The 19,086-nt window shown below is 47.7% G+C and overlaps 1 protein-coding gene and 1 non-coding gene across 6 annotated transcripts in view; one reads left to right on the forward strand and one right to left on the reverse strand.

The window, feature by feature from the left end:
* The window catches only part of LOC102526535 (mitochondrial inner membrane protease ATP23 homolog), a 272,864-nt gene that overhangs the window by 64,764 nt on the left and 189,014 nt on the right, over positions 1-19,086 (forward strand). For 3 of the 5 annotated variants that reach the window (XM_072972680.1, XM_072972682.1, XM_072972683.1), the window contains exon 1: positions 15,122-15,414. The exons of 1 other annotated variant lie outside the window; for it this stretch is intronic. The gene's annotated coding sequence lies outside the window, so the exon portion shown is untranslated. Of the gene's footprint in view, positions 1-15,121; positions 15,415-19,086 lie in introns of those variants that run through there. One more of the 5 variants, XM_072972686.1, reaches the window with a different exon arrangement.
* TRNAI-AAU (transfer RNA isoleucine (anticodon AAU)) lies at positions 3,055-3,130 on the reverse strand. The gene has a single exon. It is a non-coding gene; the product is annotated as a tRNA-Ile (tRNA).

Raw genomic sequence — 19,086 nt, forward strand, 5'->3', positions numbered from 1 at the left:
GGTGGGATCATTCCGACCGCAGGCAGGATTTGGGGAAGGCTTACTTCACGGCCTTCCCCATGATGTGCGGCCCAACAGGCAACCACTTTAAGGGAGGGGGCTGTCGTTCCATTTGGAGTTCAGAGAACTGGGCACTTTCCAGATCTTTCCAGGTCTCTCTGGTGAGGCGGCAGCCATCCCCGATGTGCTTCCAGGTGGGCTCGGCAACTTGCTGCCACAGGAAGGCCCAGCTCCCACGCGGCTCAGCCACGTGCTCCCAGAAAAAGAACAATCCTCCCTGGGAGAGAAGAGCGTGTCACTCACCTGCTCCTCCCGCCGCCTGCCTCTAACCTCACCTCCGTCCCGCCGGCCACACCTGCCCGAAACCTCTCGGTGAAGAGGGAGGTGCTGGTCTTCAAGTTCGGGGAGCAAACCGTCCTGCTCCGTGACGCCTCCTGCGCCCCGGCTCTGGCTGCCAGCCCAGAGCGTGTGACGAGCCTCCCGTGACTGAGTGGGGACGACTGGTGAGACATTCTCAAAGGGCGGCCAGAAGGACAGCATAACCGAGGGCAGACAGACGGGCAGGCGGAGAACCAGGAGCATAGGTTTTGCTGGATACAGAGATGCTCGCCCAGAGCCCCCTCCCAAGAGCCTGAGACACGTGTCAGCCAGCATTTCGGAGAAAACTTGCACTGGGTTTCTAATTAAACTGGGCTTCCTCCAGCTCTTCGCTCCTCGCTGTTCCTTCCCTAGGTGATCTCATACACCTGTGTGCTTGGAATTTACCAGCTAAAGGTGGTGACTTCCAAATCTGTATCTCCAGGCTCCCTCTTTTTCTGACTTCCAGATCTGGACTTCCAACTGCCTCTGGGTTCTCAATGCCGCCATGTCACCTCAGACCTAAAGAGTTCAAAGCAGTTTTCGCCTGTGTTACAAAAGGCATTTCCCTCTACCGTCCCTCACTCCATCAGCTGCTCATGCCAAAAACCTGGAAACCGTCCTAAACTCCTTTCTCTCCACACCCAGTTCCCAATCTTACTGGGATTCTACTGCCTCTATTAGCTCTACCTGGAACACTGTCAGTTGCCCCACTCCCTCCAGCCCCTGCTTAATCCCTCGGATCTCAATGTAAGCATCCCATCCTTAGGTGTCCTCCCCTCTTCCCCGACTTCACTGGGTGGCTCCCTTATGGGCTTCCGCATCCAGCCCTGGTCACGTCTCCTGCTCAGCAGCACACAGGTGTGAGATGCACTAGTTCACGGGAATTCCCCGTCCCGGGCGCCCCGGGCACTGGGGCGGCTGGTGCTATGTTTGCTGCCCCGCACCCATACAGGGGCGGTGTGGCAGGAGGTGTACCTGGATGGAAGTGGTAGACGAGACAGGCAGAGGCCTGGTCAGTGAGCGTGGGTCAAGGCTGGAGGATCAGATGAGACAGTTCCTGGGACTGGGGCAGGGGCTGGGGTCGGGCCCTCAGCTTCAGGAATGGGGCGAGGCTCAGGGCTGGAGTAAGGGTCAGAGAGTCTGGTGTAAACATCGTTCCTGGTGATCCGAGGCAGCCTTTTCACCGTCTGAAGGTACAGCTGCGCTGAAACGCCTGCTCTGCACCGCAGCTGGCCGGCTTTCAGCTTAGGTCTCCTCCGGTCCCAAGGACACTCGCAAGGCGCGGGCAGGGGAGGGAAAGAAGAGTGTGTGTCCTCCGGTGAACCAACGTGCCCTTCCTGATCCGTAGGTTTCTTGTGTGACCTCTGCACGTACCCTCTTATGTTCAGATGCGGTGTTTGGTATTTCATAGCTAAAGTAATGGAAGCCACTGGATATGAGTTACAATGGCAACTATGACATGTGTTAAAATGTACTGAGATCTCTTTTTCTCTTCTGTCCGGGAAGAGGGTTGTGGATTGAAATTTGAAGGTGGCACCTGACCTGGGAGGGGCTGAGGAGCCCAGCAGAGTGAGTGTGGGCTTGGGAAGAAGGCATGTGTTCCTTAGGACAGTTATGTTAGGTTATCATTTTTCAAGGAATAGCATCAAAATCTTAATATTAGGGAGAATATGTATTTTTTTAGGAAACAAGTTTACTTTTTATTAAAATATAATCTTGAAAAATTTTATTATAGTATAATTGATTTACAAATAATACTGTGTTTTAGGTGTACAGGAAAGTGATTCAGTTATATGTATTTTATGTATATATGTACATTTTTTCAGATTATTTTCTATCATGTTATTCTAAGATATTGAATATAGTTCCCTGGGCTGTACAGTAAATCTTTGTTGCTTATCTATTTTATGCATAATTTGATCTGTTAATCCCATACTATTAATTTATCCCTTTCGCCTTTGGTAACGTTTGTTTTCTGTGTCTGTGAGTCTCTTTCTGTTTTGTGTATATATTTGTTTGTATAATTTTTTGGAGGCCACGTGTAAGTGATATCATGTAACATTTCTCTTTCTCTGTTTGACTTATTTCACTTAGTATGATAATCTCTAGGTCTATCAATGTTGCTGCAAATGGCAGTATTTCATTTTTTATGGCTGCATAGTGTTCCATTATATATATAATGAACATTGGGGTGTATGCATCCTTTTGAATTAGAGTTTCTGTCCTTTCCAGATTCATGCCCATGAATGGGATTGCTAGATCACATGGTAGCTCTATTTATATTTTTTAAAAGAAATCTCCATACTGTTTTCCATAGTGGCTGCACCAATTTACATTCCCATTAACAGTGTAGGAATCTCCACACCCTCTCCAGCATTTATTATTTGTAAAATTTTTAATGATGGCCATTCTGACAGGTGTGAGGGGTGATACTTCATTAGTTTTGGTTTGCATTTTCTAGTAATTATTGATGTTAAGCATCTTTTCATGTTCCTGTTGGCCATGTATATATCTTCTTTGGAGAAACGTCTATTGAGGTCTTCTGCTTGTGTTTTGATTGGGTTGTTCTTTTGAAATTGAGTTGTATGAACTGTTTGTATATTTAAGGCTTTGTGGGTCACATCTGTTTGGGTTTTTGTTGTTGTTGTTGTTGTTGGGGGACATATTTAGGTTTATTTATTCATTTATTTTTAGAGGAGGTACTGGGGATTGAACCCAGGACCTCATGTGTATTAAGCATGTGCTCTACCACTTGAGCTACACCCTCTCCCCCTGGGTCGCATCGTTTGCAAATATTTTCTCCCATTCCATAGGTTGTCTTTTCATTTTGTGGATGGTTTCTTTTGCTGTGCAAAAGCTTTTAAGTTTGATTAAATCCATTTGTTTGAACTAAGAAAATACTGCTACGATTTACTGTCTCAGAATGTTTTGCCTACGTTCTCTTTTAGGACTTTCATGGTGTCATGTCAGATTTAAGTCTTCAATCCATTTTGAGTTTATTTTTGTATATGGTGTGAGGGAGTGTTCCAACTCCACTGATTTACATGCGACTGTCCAGCTTTTCCTACGCCGCTTGCTGAAGAGACTGTCTTTTTTCCATTGCAGTATATGCTTTCTCAATATGAAATCAGAATTTATGGACTTGGGAGAAAGAGTAATCCCTGCTATGGTGAGATGTGCTGGCTTTTTAGATAACTTGTGGGGAAACTGGCTACAGCACACAGCATCTACTCCATTTATGAAATCAGGGAGCTCCTCTCCACTTTGGATCTGGTAAAATCTGGACAGAGGAAAACTTCTATTAGCTTTTGGCTAAAATCTGAAGTTTGAACATGGGTTGAGAAAGAAGAAGGCGCCACAAGAAACCCTTTCCATCTTAAGATCTAGGTCTACAAGCGCTCCTTTGCTCGTGTGATGCAGGGAAATGAGTTATTTAGATAAAGCAGCACGTCTAGTCCTTTTATTCTCGACCGCTCTGCCATAGTTCCCCGGCCAGACAGCAAGGAATGGTGCAGATCTCCACTGTGGCACCGGGAGTGACTTTTTCCCCTGGGGAGGCCTGGGGGAGGGCAGGAGGATGCTGGCAGGGGCTGAGATACTGCTCTGTGTGGAGCAGGATGCACTTGTCCCCACCTCCTTGGGTTTGCTGGGAGGAGCCACCATGCTGATCTGCTGAGCTGCAGGTGCTCTCCTGGCAAGAGAGAACTTGAGGTTGATTTATCCGAATTCTCATTCCCTTCCTCCCATGGGGGCAAAGAAATCGCCAGCAGGACAGAAAAGAAGGGTCGTGTCACTCTGGCAACCGGGTGAGCTTATTGACCTGGGCTTTGCATTCGCGACGGGCTCAGCTGTAGACTGCTGTTACTGCTACACAAGGTCGCCGTGCCTTTGTATTTACTGGCTGTATTCAAAGTTTGGGTGGTTAAAAAAATACCTAAAATACAACAACATTTTAGTAACTCTGTTCTGGCATTTCTTCATTTCCTAATATACCCACAGTCTGAAAAGTGAGAGACTAGTCCTCTGTCACCCTCTGGGGGGCCTTGCCTGCCACATGCAGGTTGTAGACAAAAAGTGCAATCATTTGTGACAATTGTAGAAAGTTAACTTCTGGTTCTGTATGTTCTGAACCACTGTCAAAATTGCATTTCCTTTTTCAAGAAAGGCACTAAAAACAATGGAAAAACGTATTCGTATCACAAAAACTTGTGACCTCGCTCCTCACCCAAGCAGCGCCAGTCCTGCTTGGCTCCTGAGGCGGCCCCAGAGAGCTGACCCCCAGAGAGGTGTCACGGGTTGACCTTTCTGGGAGATCCCCGGAAAAGCCCGCTCGCAGGGCTTGTCCTCATTTGGTCAGTGAGGAGAGCCCTATCCTCAGGGCACTGGTCAGTCAGCGACACTCGTGCTCAGGGCTGCACACCCCTCACTTCCGGGGGAACTGAGGCTGCGCGTGAGCAGAAGGGAGGGTTAAGGCCGAGCTGGAAACTGCTCCAGCCCACGGAACAGCCCCTCGGAAGGGCTGGGACACGTAATGGTCAGAGGCATGTAAGGACATTGCTCTTCAGTTATTAGCTGACCCCTAAGCTAGCCAAGTGGCCTCACATGGCACAGAATACAGACTTTATAGAATTACTTCTGGAAAGTCACACAAACGAACAGCAGCAGCAGCAGCAACAAACGGCAAAACTAATCCTTGAGGGGATGACACTCTGAGCTCCAGGGCTGCTGTGTATATTATTTAAAATGTCGAGTTTAACGAAATATTGTGAGACATGCAAAAAAATGGCCCATATACAGGGGAAAAAAAGTGATCAAAGGATGTTCCTCCAGGAAGGCCAAACATTGGACTTTCTAGACAGAGAGCACTCCCTTACAATCCTTTTTCCCCTGTAAGTTTGGTGGTGATGTCCCATCTTTCATTCCTCATTTTAATACTTTGATTCTGTCTTGTTCAATCTAGCTAGAAGTCTGTCGATTTTGTCTTTTCAAAGACAACTTTTTGTCTTGAACTTCTCAATGTTTTTTTCATTCTCTATTTCATTTATTTCCACTTAATGTCTATGATTTCCTTCATGATATATTGAATCTCTCATCATTACAAGAGCCTTCTTTATCTCTAGTATTAACTTGCGTCTTAAACCCTTTTGTCTGATGTTAGTACAGCTACCCAACAACAGAGCCTCAAAACACAGGAGACAAATCCAGACAGAACTGAAGGGAGAAACAGCCGATCAGCGGTGACAGCTGGAGGCTCTGATACTCTGCTCTCATTACTGGAAGCTGAACAAGAAAACAGGAGAGAGACCAGAGCAACAGTGTAAACCGACAAGACCTAACAGACACCTGCAGACTGCGTCCCCCAGCAGCAGAACACATTCTTCTCAGGTGCACATGAAACAGCCTCCAGAACAGACCACACAGTAAGCCAGAAATAAGGTTCAATCAATTTAAAAGGATTAAAATTATACAAAGTGTCTTCTCTGACCACAATGGAATTAAATAAATCTATAACAGAAGGAAATTTGGGAAATTCACAAATATGTGGAAATTAAACAATATGTTCCTAAATAACCAATGTGCCAAAGAAGGGAATTTATAGATGTAAACACCTGTACATTGAACTTCATCAAAATTAAAACCTTTTGTGCTTCTAGGGGCACCATCAATGAAGTGAAAAGACAACCTATATAATAGGAGAAAACATTTGCAAACCATTATCTGATAAGAGACTTGTATCCCAGATTTATAAAGAAGTCTTATAACTGAACAATAAAAAAGCTAAATAACCCAATTGAAAAATGGGAAAAAGATTTAAAGACATTTCTCTAAAGAAGATAAACAAATGGTTAATAAGCACACGAAACAGGCTCAACATCATTACTCACTAGGGACATGAAAATCAAAACCACGAGATGCCACTTCACACCCACTAGGATGACTGAAATAAAAAATAAAGAAAATAGTGAGATGGATGTGGAGAAATTAGAACTATCATTCATTGGTGCAGGTATTTTGGAAGACTGGCAACTGGTCAAAATATTAATCTACCACACCAACAATTCCATTCCCAGGTATATGCCCAAGAGAACTGAAAACACATCTCCACTCAAAAATTTGTGCATGAACGTTTATGGCAGGGTTATTCACAGTAGTCCCAAAGTAAACAAACCAACCCCCTTAAAACTGATGAATGGATAAATAAAATATGATACATCCATACAACAGAGCATTATGTGCCAATAAAAAGGATATAAATACTGATGCATCTACAACGTGGATGAACCTGGAAAACGTCAGGCTACGTGGAAGAAGTCAGGCCCAGAAGACCACATACTACATGACTCTATTCATGTGAAACGTCCAGAAGAGGCAAACCATGGAGGAGACACTAGGGGGAGGGACGAATGGGAAGTGACTGCTAAGGGGTAAGGAGTTACTTTTTGAAGTGATAAAATTGTTCTAAAATTAGATAGTGGTGACGGTTACACAGTCCTGTGAATATTCTAAAACCCACTGAACTGCGTACTTTACATGAGTGGATTTTAAGGGAAGGGTGTAGCTCAGTGGTAGTGTGTGCTCAGCATGCATGAGGTTCTGGGTTCAATCCCCAATACCTCCTCTTAAAATAAATAAATAAACCTAATTACTAACCCCCCCAAAAAACCCTAAAAAATGAGGGGATTTTAGGGTACATAGATTATACTCATAAAGCTGTAAAAAATAATAAAAATGCAACCAAATTCCTCTTTGCCGCTCCATATTAAAAAGGAAATAAAAGGAATGATTTCTACCCTTGGATCAGTGGTTCTCAACTGGGGGTGATCTTGTCCCCCGAGGGACGTCTGGATACTGCTGACTGCCCTGCAAGGCGAGAACAGCCCCCATAACAAAGGATGATCTGGCTCCAAACGTCAGTCACACCGAGACGGGGCGCTCCTGCCCAGATGCGGCTCCGGCAGGACAGAGCAGGGCGCGCGCTGCCTCCCGTCGCCCCCACAGCTGCTGAGGTCCTCTGGTGCGACGGCATCCCCTGGGTCGAGGACCGTTATGAGAAGCCATCCCAGGAAACTCACTTTTAAGGCAACGGTAAGGACGTGAGGCACAGTCGTCTCTCTAGGGGTGTCCTTGGGAGAACCTTCTGTCCGGTCTTGGCTCCGAGAATGGCTGTCCTGCCCTGAGCAGCCTGTCTCTGCTTTGTCTCACGGACACCGTGAACTCTGGGCCTGACCGCACTCTCCTTTTTGGGTTCGCTGTTGAGCCAAGCTTGTAGCCCACCCTTAGGAAGGGCGTAGGTCTTGTATTTTGCCTGTTTAAGTTTTATTTCTGGTTCCATTTTATACCCCTAATTTCTTTTTCCTTTTTTAAGATTTATTTTCTTTCTCTTTATTTCCTTTGTTCCTACTTTTAATTTTTACCATCTTTTTGTTTTGTCTCGTTGACACGTCTTGGGTCAGCTACTTACACTGTTCAGCGAAAAACAAGGCACGACTTCGACACGTGTAAACGGGGAGTCTCAGCTCTGGGAGGGGAGCGGGAGGCAGGAGAGGCAGTTTATTGGGCAGAGTTGGGGGGTGTGACGGAGGCAGTGAGGGAGCCCAGTGACCTCCCCATGAGGTGCCCTGGTTCCTGCTCCAGAAGCCCGGCTGGGGGTGCGGGGGGCAGGGGGTGATGGAGTCGAGGGACCCTCAGGGGAGGCCGGCTGTTCCTGGGCTGCTGTGTAGGACACTGTGGCCTCTTGGTGCTGGAAGGAGCTGGGCTTTCAGAGGATAGGTCACAGACGTGGGGACAGAGCTGGTAGGAGAGGGGCCCCCGAGATGGGCAGGACTGGGTGGTGTATCAGGGTGTCCTGGACCGGGAGCCAGGAACTTGGCTTCTTGGTCTGAAGTCCCGGCTCCACCCTCGTTGGCCAAGGGGCTTTGCAGCCACGTGGCTCCTTAGTTTTCCTGCCACTGAAACATGGTGGTCACGATTGCGGGGCCTGTCTCTAGGGCTCATGTGAAGACCAAGTGAGATGATGAAAGGAAATTGCTGAAGTGCTCTATTCATTGCTAGCTAGGCTGAAAACTTTTTCTTTTCTTGTTTTTTTTTAGTGTTGTGGGACAAAAATAATGGAGGCGTTACCGCGGCTGTGATCGCCGCTGCACTTGGGGAGACGTGTCACTGGGAGGTCATCACTGTCGCGGGCGCCCTGGGGGTTCCAGCTCCACGGAGCAGGCCTGGGCGAGACCTGGCTGACCCTGGGGAGCTAGGACTTACTCAGCAACCCTGGGGAGGAAGTTTTTGTTAGTCATTCAGTTGCGTGTGGACGTCTGCAAGAGAGTGCCGAGACTTTCAGAGCCGACAGGATCTCAGGGGCGTGGAGAGGCCGGCCTCCTGCCCAAGCTCTCTCTCCAGAGCTCTGGGAGCCCCGAGCGCTGCGCCCTGTGTCCTCCATGGAGGGAGCTCGGCCTGCGAGAGTCCAGAAGGGCTGGGGTTCAGGCACACGGATTTCCTGGCCTCACGTGGTTTTTGTTGTTGTTGTTTTCATGATCTCTGGGGTGGAGGCTGCTACAGTTCTGGCTTCCCGGGTCTAATCCTGCTGTTTTCAGCGCAACATGGGACCAGCTTCATCTTTGGGGTTGGCTGACAGCCACGAGGCCCCTTTCTCTCATTTTCATGTTATTCTTCAGTTCGTTTTCCCTCTCCTTGGCTCCCCACAGGTTCCCCCATCAACACACACCCCAGATATTGCAGCCGACCAACTTCTGTTTTCACCTGAGTAGAAGTGTTCTTCGGAGGAAGGTGGCAGGATGTGACCAAGGAAGACGGCTCCTTGCCCTCGAGGCTGGGTGGGGGGGCCTCCTAAACCTTCCCTCCACTCAAAGTAGTAACTTTCAAGGTACTTTTCCTTCAATCCTCTACTTTCTTCGACCTTGGTATCCTTTGGGTAATTTTCTTTGGCTTTGAAATCTTGCTGTCTTCCCAGACCAGGGTGGACATGGGCTGGTGAGCTCGCCTCCTCTGTCTCCCCCGAGCCACGTGACGTGACGCTGACCTTCGTCACACCCCAGATGTCGTGCTGAGCGCTCCTCCTACACTGTGTTACTTAATTCCTACAACAACCCGATGAGGCAGGAATTATCTTCATTTTGCAGGTGAGAAGACCAAGTGTCTGAGAGCTTAAACCACGTGCCCACGGTTACACGCTTGTCTGTGGTGAAGCCCAGAAGCTAGCCGGGGAAGGGTCAATGGCAGACAGCTGAGGTAGAAGCGGCACTGGCCTTGGGGTCAGAGGCTTGGGTTCGCATCCTGGCTTGATCCTGACCAGCGGGATCTCGGCAAGTCACACCCATCGCACCCCTTGGCCTCAGCCTTCTCACCTGCAAAGAGCTAATTAATTGGCTCACTAACTAGGCGGAGGATGAGAATTAGCCGCAGTGATTACCCAGCCTAGGGCTAGACTCAGCAGATGCTCGGGCCGTGTCTGCGTCACAGGGCTGCGCACGTGTGGCAGGCAGCCCCTAGCCGGCCCCCAGACACACTGCCTCCTGATGCTCTGGCCCTCGTGCAATGCCCTCCCCTTGAGTAAATGGACGTCACTTCTGTCATGTGGGGCTCACAACATGACAGGTGCCTTCCATCTGTGTAAGGGAGAGGGAGAGAGAGAGGCTTTTTTTAACCTGGACCTTCTGGGTCTAGAATTAGGGACTCGCTTCTAACTGAGTGTGCAGGGCCGATCCATGTAGAGGCCCAGACAGTGAGTTCTGCTGCTGCGCGGGGGCATGGAGAAGGCTTCTTGGTTGAGGCAGGTCCTTTTTTGTGTCCCTGGGCTTCTTGTCCTGGGGGCAGCAGGGGGTGTGTGGCTTGAGCTCTGACTATTAATAGGATGTCTGACCATCTAGTGGCTTCTTGTGTCCCTCTGAGTCTTGCACACTGGGCTTTTTGGCAGTAGGTCCCTGACACTACACCCACTGAAGCACCCTCCATCCCTCAGGGCCCCAGCTGTGGAACCTTGCCCCACCCACGGCCCCTTTCTTCCTTTAAACTCTTTCATCTCTGACTCTGACTTCAAGGCTCTGCAGAGGGACAGGTGCTGATCTGAGAAGGTCCTGGTACTGGTGGGGATTACCCTGGGGCTTTGTTGGCTACCCTTCCCACTGTAGGATGGTCCCTGCACACACACACGTATGTAACACACAGGGACACATGCACACACATGCAGGCACACATGTGTGTACACAGAGCTGCAGTAGGACAGAGGCCCAGGGGCGGCACTGGACGAGGAGCCTGGAGATGGGGGCTCTAGCCCGGGCTCTGACCCTTGGTGACTGTGGAACAGCACATCTCCCTTCCATCTGTTTCCTCTTTTGTAACGTGAAGGAATTAGAGCCGGTATTTCCAAGGCATCTTTTTCTGTGATTTAGATGAAGACATGTTATAGGGACACTCAGGGTGGGTGTTGGGTTTAGAGGCTGGGAGGGGGTTTATACTGTTCAGTTACACTGGCCCTGGGGACAGACTGTGTCTGAGTTCTGGCTCTTCTCCTGCCGGGCTGTGTGACCTTGGACAAGACACTTCACCTCTCCCGTTTCATCAGTAGGGTGGGGTTAATTAAACCTCATTGTGTCAGGATCAGGTGAAGTGATTTTTGCCACAGCGCCATGCACTGTGAGTGACGCGTGTTATTACTGGGCTCAGCTCTGCCTTAAAGTCACTGAGCGATCTTGTGGAAATGGAATGAGCTTTTCTAGACCTCAGTTTCCTCCTCTGTAGACTGGAGTTTGGACAAGTAGAAGATCTTCAAACCCCTTCGTTTTACCATCTCCTCACCCAGAGCTCAAATAGAGGGGACGACGTTGAAAGTGGCTATTTGGAGATTCACCACACGGGGGCGATGAGATCCTATGCCTTGTATCCTTGCCACCATCCTTGGCGTCACGACATCCCAGGGACGACGGAAAATCTTCTCTACCAGTTCCTCCCACCTATTTGTGGTCGTGCTCTTTTTGGGACGGGGGCAATTGCCTATATGAGGCCAGGCGCAAGCTCCTCTCAGGACAGGGACCAGATCCTTGCCCTCTTCCACACGGTTGTCACTCCCATGTTCAACCCTTTTTTCTACACTCTGAGGAACAAGGAGATCACAGTGGCAGTGAGGCGGTTCACAAAGAGATACCTTTGGAGCCCTTGACCCCCTCAAGTTCTTGGAGATAAGGGCCTGATCCTTGGGGATTCTCAAGGAGGAGGGAGCAGCTGGGGGCTGCAGCCTCGGGGGTCTGGTCCACTCGGTGTGGTCTGTGTAGGGGCCCCTGCCTGCCCAACTCAAGGACCCAGGGCTCTGACATGCTGCTCAGAACTCAGCTTCTGGGGCCTGTTCTTACGGCCTTGACCTGAGTTGTTTGCAGGTAGAAAGCTGGAGAGACAGGCACTTGAGGGGCGGTTGAGGAGGGAAGGCGCTGTGCCCATCTTGTGTTATGACTGAGCAATTGCTGGTCTCTCCTGTGGCCTGGTGCTCCTTCCTGGGCCTAAGATTCCTGGAGACACTGCTCTTCCTCCTCCCAGAATCTTCACTGCAAACCTTTCTCTTTCGCATAAGTCACCCCTGATATGACATGAGCGCCTTTGCTCCAGGTGGGAGGTCTGACCAGGGTAGGAATGGGGCAGGGAATAGGTGGTCTGGCTTTGGCCGTTCAGTTGCTGAGTCTTGTCTGATGCCGCTTTAGGTCTGGAAGCTTCTGTCTAGTCACTTTTCTCCTGACTTATAGCTCTTCTCCTGGGATCCCCGAGATGTTGATATTCTCTCCTGAGGTTCTTTCTCACCTGCAGCCTGGCTCGCTGGTCATCTTCTCGTGTGGCCCTAGGGTAGAAATGCACCTACATCTCTCGCCTCTCGCTCTAATCAATCAGAAGTGCTGATCTGGCCCCTAGACTCCCAAGATGATGGTTCTGTTTCTTGCAAACTGTCCACTCTTTCTACTTGGAGCCACCTTCATTTGCCTGCACCATTTTACATTCCCTGGGAAGCCCATTCTTGCTTGTTCATAAACTCTTCCTTAGCAATAAGCTGCCAGGGGGAGAGGATAAGCAGGGAAATCACTCTAAAGGCACAATAAATGAGGGCCTTGAAAATCGCATTGATTTTCTTTTCCAATTTACAAAAGTAACACTGTTAATTGCAGAGAATTTTGCATCCAGAAGAAATGAAAATAACTATTAACATTTTGATGTTAATTATGTCTGGTTTCCCTCTGTGTATGTGTTTGTATATATATATATATATATATATATATATATATATATATACACACACATATTTTTAAAAACTAAAAATGGGATGATATTGTCTAAATTGCTCATAACTTTTGCTTTCCACTTTATTAAACTATATTGTAACATTAAGTAGGCTTCTAAAGCATCATTTTAATATCCATATAGTAGCCTCGTATAGAAATGTACTAATTTTAAACAATCTTAACACACTCACAGACATAGAAAACAAACTTATGGTTACTAGGGGGGAAAGGAGTTGGGGAGGAAAGATGGGAGCTGGAGATTCGCAGATACCAACTACTATATACAAAACAGATAAACAACAAGGTCCTACTGTACAGCACAGGGAACTATATTCAATACCTTGTATTGGCCTAAAATGAAAGAGAATATGAAAAGGCACATATACATGCGTATAACTGTGTCACTATGATGTACACCTGAAACTAACAACATTGTAAATTGACTCCACTTCAATAAAAAAAAAAAACTAAAGATGAACCCCCAAATCTTCTATTATTGGAATTAAAATATTTTTTGTTATAAATATTGCTGAGACAGATATCATTGCGCTCATATCTTTGTATGTTTATGCTTTTCTGAGCACCATCTTCTAGAAATGGAATTGTTGAGTGAAAACATGTGCGCAGTTCTGGAGCTTTTGAAACATATTGCCAAACTGTCCTCCAAAAGAATTTTTATAGCTTTACAGTCCAACTGAGGGCAGTCCCATTTGCAGGGGAAGGAAATGGACTAAGAGTCAGGAAGGAGTTAGGGTTAGGGAGCCCGGGGAAGAGCAGGACTGGGGACATATGGGATAGTTAATATTCTTGTAGTGCAGAAAAGACCTTCCAAGGAGGACACAAACTCATTTACCTCCAGTCCACCAAGTACTGTGTGAGACATACTTGGACTGAGAGTGCAACGTGAGGCATCAAAGTTAGACTCAGGCAATGACTTCCCTATAGAGTTGGTATCTGAACAAGACAGGGGGAGAGGCTTTTTCCTCATTGTTGTGAGCTGAGGGCGGAGGCAGGAGGAGGACATGAAATCTGACTGGCTCGTCCCTAAGTGGTTTTGTGCGTCTGTCACCTAGATGGTGACCATCAGTTCTGGAAGGTGAGGCTCCCTATTTACAGGGTCCCCAGACAGAGTTGCCAGGAAAATACTGGATGTTCAGTAAAATTTGAATTTCCGATAAACTACAAGTAATTATTTGGTATAAGTGTGTCCCATGAAATATTTGGCCAGAAGGATTTTGCACCACTTTATCTTTCTGGGGAAAGAAATGTTTGAAACACAGATACATTGAAAATTATTCATTGTTCATGAGAAAATAAAATTTAACTATATGTCTTGTATTTTTATTTGCTAAATCTGGCAACTGTATCCCCAGGTGCTATTCAAGCAGGGCTGGAACTGCAGTTGGATGTGAGGACCTAAGCAGAAAGCTCTGATCACCTCCATTCAGGACGAAGGAAACTACTTGGGAAATAGAGTGATTTCCCCTGATATGAGTCCTTTGTTGGACCAGAGACTCACTCTTGTTACTTGTGTGAATGTTGGCCATCCTATAAGTGGAAAAGAGGATATGGGAGGCTAGGGACGGAGGAGTCCATGTCTATCCTTGGGAATAAGGGACATTAAAGAGTGGAATAGTGTCCCTTATTGTATTGGAAATTCTAGGAGAGGAGAATATGGAGCTGCCTAAGAAAGGTTGACCAGAGGACTGGATACAGATGGCACTATGACACAGTGGTTTAGAGCATGGCTGTGGCGCTAGGAGGCTCCAAGATCGAATCCTTGGAGGTTTCTTAACATTTTTCTTATGTTGGGGGTTTCTTACCATTTTTATGCCTGAATTTCCTAATCTGTAGAACAGCAGTTACAATAGTTTCTATGCTTCACGGAATAGTTGTGAGAATTTAATGTAGACCCTCTCCAGGCATTCTTTGTTGCACAGTCACTTAACATTATCGGAAATCAATTTGTTAATGGTTTCTCATCTCTCACTACATGTCCCGTAAAGGCAGGGTTGCTGCCTGTCTTGTTTACCAGTGTTTTCCTAGTGCCTGGCACATACTAGATGTTGAAGAAATAGTCGTCGAATAGATTACAAAAAAAACTGCTTGGCAGTGCATGGCAAGTAGTGAAGCGGTAGTTACTTTTGATTAATAGTAGGAGTGCTACTGCTATCATTTGCATTTCTATGAACTTCAGTGATAACTTTCATTGAGGTTTTTAGATGTCTTAAACACTTCGGGGCAGCGTAGGCCTGAGGCCGTTGGCGTAGACGCCTCTTCCCGGGACCCGAACCCGCGGCGGCCGGGTGAGCGGCCAAGCGGGAGGGCGGGGGCGCGGGGCCCGCGAGCGGGGCGAGCAGGGCCGGGCGCGGAGGCTGTCGCGGGGCCGCGCGGGGTCGGGGGCGGGAGGCCGGCCTGCCGGGCGGGGGGGCGGGGCCGCGCGGAGTTGGGGGCGGGGGGGCGTGGCCGCGCGGTGTTGGGGGCGGGAGGCCGGCCTCGGGGCACACGGGCCGCGGCCGCGGGCGCCGGCGCGGGGGCTCCGGGCGCGGCGGGCGGTTAGGGTGAGCGCAGAGCCCGGGGGCCGGGGGTGCGTGCCCCGCGCCCGCCCGCCTTGGTGCCGCCGCCGCTTCCCCGCAGGCTCGCCCCGAACGCGCGGGGTCGCGACCCTCGGCGGCGGCGGCGTCAGGGCTGCGGGGCCGCCGGTGCGGCACATCTGCGAGCGGGAAGCGTCGTCCGGACAAGAAAGCGTCGCCGCTGTTAAGGCCTCCTGCGGGCCTCGGAGGTAAGCGTGGGCGTGGTTGGGGTTTCGGTGGTGAGAAGAAAGCCCCGCGACCCTCGACGGGGCCCGGCCGCCGCGGGGGGACGAGGGTTGGTCCCACTGTCCCCGCGCCTTCCCTCGCCCGCAGCCGCGCGTGGGGGGTGGACTCGCCTTGGGACGTGTGTACTGCCCGTGTGAGTGGGCCGAGGATTAACTTGACAAAAACGTTGGGACCTTCTCCGCTAAGGAGCCTCCCAAAGTTGCAGGAAAGCCGAAAATGTATTATGTTGTGTTACGTCAGGGAGAAGCTGTGTGTGGACTTTTCGAAGAGAGGGGATTTGGAAATGCGGAAATCCTGGTGCAGGCTGAGTGCAGGCAACTCCGCAGGGGGCATGTGGGCCCCTTCCTCTGGGCCTTGGGAGGAAGGGAAAGGGGTAGCAAGTGAGCAGTTCTTGGGGGAGAAAAAGTGACTCCGCTGGTCGCAGAGCTGATAGGAATCCTGGAGGACCAGGCTTGGGGAACGATCTGGAACCAAGAGACACCCAGAGACCGGAGCCAAGTCAAGTTTTTACCACAGGGGTGGTCTGGCTAGGATGCTGCTGGCGCGGCCACCATTGGTTCTTGGTGCTTCTTTGGCATGTGTGGTGCTGCCGCCTCTAGGTCCTGGGTGCCCCCACTGCCGTCACCAAAATGAACTGTGAACTTTCTTCTACTCTCTGCATCACTTGCACCTGATTGAAAGTCTTAAGCAGATACATCCACAGGGACTAGCTAAGGTCACAGGCCTGTGACTTGGCTGCTAGAGTTTAGGGAAAGCCAGTATTTTGGCCGTGTTGGCTTCTGTAGAGGATGGGGGAGTTCTGTCTTCTCGCAAAGCTCTTAACCACCAAATAAAAGTAAATGTCAGAGAAAGAAATATTATATGATATCACTTGTATGTTAAATCTAAAAAAAAAAACAAATCAACTTATTTACAAAAAGACTCACAGATGTAGAAAACAAATTTATGGTTACCAAAGAGGGAAGAGGAGGGAAAGGGGTAAATTAGGAGTACGGGATTAACCGATAAACACCACTGTATACAAAACAGATAAACAAGATTTACTGTATAGCTCAGGGAGCTATATTCAATATCTTGTAATAACTTATAATAGGACAAAAGAATCTGAAGCTGTACACCTGAAACTAACACAATATTGTAAATCAACTATAATTAAATTAAAAAACCCACCAAACAAACAAAAAAACACCAAACCACAAAATGTATGAAAGATTTTTAATGAAACATTTGAATAAAAAAAAAAAAAACAAAGTGGAATCTCAGCGGTGGGGTCAGTGGGTTGGCTGGTGAGAAGCTGCTTTTGTGGAGTTCATGCCCGGCCTCCTTTCCTGCCATTATGGCCGTTCTATTCACAGGCCCATTCAGAACGAACTGGGTGTGATTTGTTGAGGAAGGAGGTAGATGCAACTTTCTTTTGTCTTCAGGACGTGTGCTTGGGCCCTGTCTGAATTCAGCACTTCTGCTTGTTGGTGAAGTGCTACTGGAAATTCCTAATTTTAGGCTGGATGGATCAGCTATGTCCAATCTATGGTGACCAAAAGAGTTCAATAGATGGTCACCTGGTCTTCAGTGGTCAGGTGTTCAGTATGTACTGTTGCCTACAACGAGCCCAAGAACAGTTTCACAAAAGGATACTGATTATTTGCCCCACAGGCCAGGGCTTGGCTCTCAAAACCTGGGTTTGGTTCCCAAACCTGTGATTTGCCTCTTGGACTTACCAGAGCTTCCAACGCCATGATGTTGAGCATCCTAAGGTGTGCTGGGTGTTCAGGAGGTCCAGATGGCAGAACTGCAGCCTGGACCAGCTAGAGAGCCTTTTCTTGCTCTGACTTGTGAGACATCTGCTAGAGGGTTTGAAGCAGCACACCCAAATGGGCTGTATGTTGCTTCCCAAATCCAGAGACCCACAGGAGGTCGTTTTCTTACCCTACAGAGAAAAAGGTGAGGCAGCTTGTCCTTAACATTTGAGGAGATGTCTTGACATTTCCAGAGAACCTTCACTGAGGTGCCAGGTCTCTGAATTTGATGGGGCTTATCTCCTCCCCTCTGGTATGAGCGTACACCTAGCATACCTGCTGTGTGCTTCTCTCCAGGTGCTGTCAGCTTAGTCTTATCAAAATAATGAACTGGTGTGGTTCCTAGAGGAAAATGAGATGCTGAGGTTGGTGTGGATTAAATGATGGTGCAGAGTGAGAGCTGGTGTGACTCTGAGGCAAGACAAGAAAGGCTAACTTCCGTCCCTGCACTGATTCCGGAGTGTTTTCCACTTACAAGGTAGTGAAGAAATGCATTTTCTTACTCAGTGTTTGCACATCTGGTCCAGATGAGGAGAAGTGGCTTTCTGGTGGCCCAGGCTGTCCTGCTCCTCCTCCTCTGTGCCACTAACCTCCTTCCACCTGTCGTTCTGCTTATTTTCATCAGCTCTTTGTTCTCATCTTTCTACTTTCTCTAAACTCACATTATCAGAGGGGAAATTAATAATGTAGAGAGTGAAAGTGCCAGCTGTAGAGTTGGAAACTCAAGTCTGTTATTTCCTAGCTGTGTTACCTAGGGAAAGTTGTTCAACATCTCTGTGCCTTGGTTTCCTCATGCTGTTGAGATTGATATAATAACAGAGCCTACTTAGAGGTGAACTTACTATGAAGTTTGAAATTTGGGGGCTCCAAACTTGTATAGGCTCCTTAAAAGGGCCAGGAATTACTAGCAACTGTGTTCCTGTGGTCACATTTCAAAATATAAATTGCCAAGTTTTCATAAAAATTACAAAGTGATCTATTTTAACTGCAGTCTTTTGTAACTTCTGTCTTTCTCCTCTCTGACTTTCTCTGTCACCTTTCCCCTTGTGATGTGTAATGTTGAAGTGACCACAGATACTTTTGGATCTAAGTCTAAGCTGAATTGGGGATAGATTAAGTTTAAGTTTGATGGGATGGTAGCATCTGGGTTTGTGTGGTTCACAATCACTTTTGCCCATAGTTAAGTCATTGCCAGCTGTCCTGATGCAGGAATGACTTCCAGGAACACACCTTCTACCCACGGTGCCGTATCATCAGCATTATGACACGAAGTTTAGCACCAGATATTTATTACAGCAAAAGTGTGTCTGATGGTGCTGGGCACTGAAAATATTTGGGAAGTGAAGGCGAAATCAGGGATTGAGAAGTTAGTTTATGGAGAAAGACCTTTCCAACCATCACATCTGTAAAGTTGTCATTGGGTTTGATTTTCATCCTCTAAATAAAAAAAGTTATCAACTGTCAGAAATATACTTGATGATGCAGGAACATATATAATTATAAACATACCATTAATTTCCTTCTTTTTAAGAAAATGGGATGGGGTATTTGATTAAATGTAAATACTTCATCTTAACTGAAATTTGAAAAGATGTTTTGAGTGTTTCAATTAAAAAGTGAGAAATTAAAACCACCTTTAGAGTGCTGGTGTTCTGAGCTGAGCCACCTGTTCTCCTTGCCTGACCCTGCAGTAGACCTGTCTCTGCTCAAAAAAACAAAAACCCAAACAGCTTCTATGGATCTGGATGTATGTGAAAGTATCTGCTTTTGTAATCTTCAAATTTATTTTTAAAAGAACTAAGAGAAAATCTAGATGAAAATAATGAAATATGAAACAAA

Source organism: Vicugna pacos, chromosome 12 (assembly GCF_048564905.1).
Source record: "Vicugna pacos chromosome 12, VicPac4, whole genome shotgun sequence".
Lineage (NCBI taxonomy): Eukaryota > Metazoa > Chordata > Mammalia > Artiodactyla > Camelidae > Vicugna > Vicugna pacos.